Source organism: Sinohyriopsis cumingii, unplaced genomic scaffold (assembly GCF_028554795.1).
Source record: "Sinohyriopsis cumingii isolate HCF-2022 unplaced genomic scaffold, ASM2855479v2 utg001953l, whole genome shotgun sequence".
Lineage (NCBI taxonomy): Eukaryota > Metazoa > Mollusca > Bivalvia > Unionida > Unionidae > Sinohyriopsis > Sinohyriopsis cumingii.
Window position 1 is genome coordinate 528,982 of NW_028316091.1, and position 4,965 is coordinate 533,946.

At 32.1% G+C, this 4,965-nt stretch overlaps 1 pseudogene; it reads left to right on the forward strand.

Moving 5' to 3' along the window:
* The first annotated feature begins 1,925 nt into the window (after positions 1 to 1,925).
* On the forward strand, positions 1,926 to 2,273 carry LOC149771319 (uncharacterized; annotated as a pseudogene).
* Positions 2,274 to 4,965: the final 2,692 nt, after the last annotated feature.

Sequence of the window (4,965 nt, forward strand, 5' to 3'; positions counted from 1 at the left end):
CTTTACTAAATTTGCTTGGAATGTGATCGCTGGGAAGACAATAATGTTACAACTTTAAGGAACACTTTAGATATATGGAAAAGAGGTACTAGCATATTATGAAATTAAGATGCACCAATGTAACACTGGTAGTCGACATAAAATTTAGTAGACAGTACTCAAGATGTACAATCTACTGACAAATGTAATTTTAAATAAAGTATAAAGAATTCATATATATTCCATTCTGGAAATTCTTCATGATAGATCGAGTAATTGTATTGAACAAATTTGTCTAAATGTTGCGTGGAAATATAAAGTGGAAAATGCATAAAAAATCAATTTTCAAATCCATCACATAGATTAATTTCACATAATTGTAAACAAAAAAATGTCTGCATTTCAAACGGAAATTTCCAGACATCCATACAGTTAAACAACATAAACAAAATAAGTTTCTTGGTTTTTCTTAGTCATTAATTATTTAATTTACTGAATGTATTAACAATCATCGTGTTTACTTAAGTTAACCTGCATGTAAAATAATGTCTTCACAGATATAATAGGACTGCATATTCGACGATTCAGCACAGGCAGTTGCCAGTCCGGTGGCAAAATTTCTAATCCTACTTCAATATTTTCTTGACTTCGTTGTCATCCAGGTAAGTGATTATATGCGACATGCAAATTAACGTTCGTTAATAACCTATATAACGCGCATGTTTCTTTTAACTTATGTCATGCTTACAATTTTCCAATGTGGAGATATGATCGTGTACATTTTTGAATTATCATTCCTGGACGCAAGATACGTTTCAATTATATCAATGGTCTCTTATTCTTGTTCTTGCTCCATTAGCAGCATTCCAGTCTCTTTGGGAGAACATACAAAGAGCCTCTAAATGTGGCTGTATATCAATTTTACGTACCACCTAACTGCGAAACAGTTTAATTTTGTAACGAAAAGAATATGTTCTACAAGAAGAACGACACTGTCGGTAATATACGTATAATTATATTGTCTTTAAGAGATATACATGCGTATATATGACAACCAATCTTTACAATTAATTAATTTCTTTAAATTTCAGAAGTATAGAAATAGATGATATAAATTATATACTGAATAAACCGAAATAAGTGATTCTAAATCCAAGTCATTTTTTTATTTAAGTATCCTGTTTGAGCATTATTTTATTTTCCACTAGGGTATCATTATTCATACTGCCTAACATCACGAAACGTTGTGGCAATCATTCACATAGAGGGCCTATCTATCGTTTGATCTAATTTATTACACTGCGTCGCACTAAATAACAATTCACTGTCAGGTGAATATACACTCTTTTACGTCATATTTAGAGTTTATTTATCACAAGATAGAACATAGAATAACACTAAAACATTGTTGTCAGTTTAAGTCACTTTAGAGAACGCCATTAAGTTTGCATTTAAAGGTCATGAGGCCTTTCGTAACCAACGAGTTTATTCCTTTTTGAAGATACTGTATACTAACAGCTCACACTTTCAAGCATCGCAGTATTGCAAATCTGGATATTAAGGTGTGTTTCCATAAGACGTTGCACAGTCAATCACCCTAAAGCGCTACTCCTGAACTTGGAACGTATATATTTTTGCATTCCGGAGACGGTAGAGGAGGTACTTTATTTGCGAATCAAAGGTTACCAATGAAATCACGTATGAGCGACAGCCTAATCTTCAAAATGAAAACTATATTTATTTTCTCGTTTCTAGTGTACAATTGGAACTGTTGTCACCACCATACAATTGAAATACTATGCGTTCAAGCCTGGTCTTTATTCATTAAAACAATCAGAAAATGTATTATCAACATGCCGTCTATTTACCGTCTAAACTACACTCCCATAAAAAACATTAAATGTTAACTGTTATTTTCAGAACTTACTTTTCTTTTACAGAGGAAAATGAAGGCCGTAATTGTTCTTGTAGCCTGCTAAGTAGGTGCTGCCATTGCTACCTATCCGTTTGGTGGCGGATATGGCAGTTATGGTGGATATGGAGGTTATGGTGGCAACGGCGGATATGGTGGCTATGGATGGTATCCTGGATATGGTGGATATGGAGGGTATTATGGACATGGTGGATATGGTGGATATGGAGGCTATGGCGGATATGGTGGATATGGAGGATATGGTGGATACGGCTTGGACTTAGCTGGTGGATATGGTGGTGGAATCGGGGGATACAACTGGGGATTTGGACACCATTTTCCTAAGTTTGGTTACGGTTACAGTAGACACCATAAAAAGTAAGAATACATATTATTCATCCTTGAAAATTCTGTTACATATTACAGTATGACGACATTTTACAATTTAACCATTATCTAATCCACTTCATTTCTACTGACTCATTACACGTCTTTGTGCTTCAATTTGAAGTAGCCATAAAGTCGTTTCTTCAAGATAAGTATGAATATTGTATCAATATTGTATTGTTTGGGCAAGTCAGCGTGCGAAAATGCTCCAAATTATATTGAGAAAAACAAAATGATCCAAAGACTAACAAGAGAATCAAAGGAATATGACTCCCTATCTCCATTATTATTTTTGTAGTATTTGTACATACTACATCAATAAACATATTTGATCGAAGACAATAAATTGGCTTTTATCATTATTTTATTTCTATTATCTCACTTCCTCTGTCTGTCTGTGTGTCTGACTCACACACACATGATTATAATATTGTCACGAGTTTGTATTCTACTTTGACTGCAATTTGGATGAAAGTACTGCAAAAACGTTATGGTTTAAAGTGTCATTCACGTAAAATGGGACTCAATGAATGAGTGAAATATTTATGTAAATGTAGGCAACACATGCACATGGGAAAGAATGTTATACTCCGCTCTTGAGATGCTAAGAGTAAATATATTTATCCTGATATATTTGAAAATTATAAATAAGTTTTAAAACACTTTAAATTTCACGTACATCAATGTATAAAGCATACCAATTAATGGAACTATGACAATCAAGTGAGCTTACTTGCAAAAAACTTCATCACCAGGACCAGATTGTAATGAGACTAATACGACTCTTGCAATGTACACACATCGATGGCCCGATGTACGACTGAATTTTTCCTAAGTTGGAAATATTGTCAAATGAAAAGTCAACGAGTTAAACCTGGTTCAACAGTTGTTTAATATCAGTCACATCTGTTACAAATAGATGTGATTTCGAATGATGCTATTTGTTTATAATATAATCAAACTATATATATATATATATATATATATATATATATATATATATATATATATATATATATATATATATATATATATATATATATATATATATATATATATATACCCACATTTCCCTCATAATCATAATCATGTAACCAATTTACAAACATTTTGAAAATAGACAATACCTTTTAGTATCCAATTCATTGTTGTATTTATCAAAACGGTGGAAGCAAATCATAATAATATTACAAATTTATCGAACAAAGACTCTAGAAATATGAAAGAAAGGTTACATCGGATTATGAAAGTAACATTCCCCAACATAATACCGTTAGCCAAAACAGAAATTTAGTAGCCATTAATAAACTAGACCTTATCTACTGACAAATGCAACTTTACATTTAAGCTCAAGTTTATGAATTTAAATATATTCAAGTTTGAAAACTGTCCATGATATATCGACATTTTGCATTGAACAAATTCGTCTAAATCTTGGGTGCAAAAATTACACTGAAATCTCAAAAATATTGTACTTTTCATATCCATCACTTGATTTGACATTCCTATGTGACACAAAAATAGCTGTATTGCAAATAGTATTTCCCAGTCATCCCTTCAATTAAACCAAACATTTACATTTCTTTTAATTTTGGCCATCAGCACATTGGTGCGTCTTTACATTCAAATATGGACTTAATGAGGAACCTTCGATACTTCTTGATCTGAGACGGAACATTCAGGATTAGTTGGGATTCAATTCACAATACTGTACATTCGTCTAACATGTTCATTTTTCAGCTTGAAGGATTAAATTATTTGTTGAATGTTGCAACAGTTGTTGCTTTTTCTCTTTTACAAAAATTTAAGCCATGTATTTTTAACAGAAAGATATAGAGTCTTTGGAAAAGGACAAGTTCCTTTGGCTTGCTGAACATCATACTATTTCGGAAGTATGTACATTTTTAGCAAAACAAGAACAAAAAGACAATATTTAGGTCCAGTATATAGTAAAAAATAATTGTTTGGATAAAGTTGTATTGGTTTGACTAGTACGTGTCTATCTGGTTTTGATATGAAATTAAAAGAATTACGGTTATAAAATACATTTGGAAAAACTAATAACACATCAACATCAGAAGGAAAGATGCTAAATTCAGAGACAAGACAGAGAAATATAAATCAAGTGACAGAAAAAGGAAAGAAAAAGGCCAAAGTAATAAGAAGACTGGAATAGATATTCATGGAGAATTAAAGATATGTAGAGTCAGAGAGCAAAGGTAGATACAAATCAAAATGGTATGACAGAGAAAAGTGAGGGAGATACGGAAGGGGGAGAGACAGAGATATAAATAAAGAAGAGATTGAAAAGGTGTTGAAATTAACATAACTTTCTCTGGTAGGCCGAGAGGTCTTACTCGTTAACACGCTTATTTCTTGTTATAATATCATACATTTTAGGTTAGTTTCCCTGTTAGAAAAAAGTGTATTTCAATGCCTTTCCAACTCTGAGACAATTGATTGAAACTTCAGTAATCAATGCGGCATTGGACTTTGTTATTATACAGTGTACGTATTGGCAAAGCTCTTGAAGTCTGTGAGTAGAACAAATTTCTGACTGTGAATTAGTTAATGAATGCGTCTTGAAGGTTTATGAGTTTTTAAGATTGAACAAGATTACCATGAGCGTTATGCTTCTCCTATGAATTTTAGAATTTAAGAATTAAGTCCATAGTGATAAGCAAAAG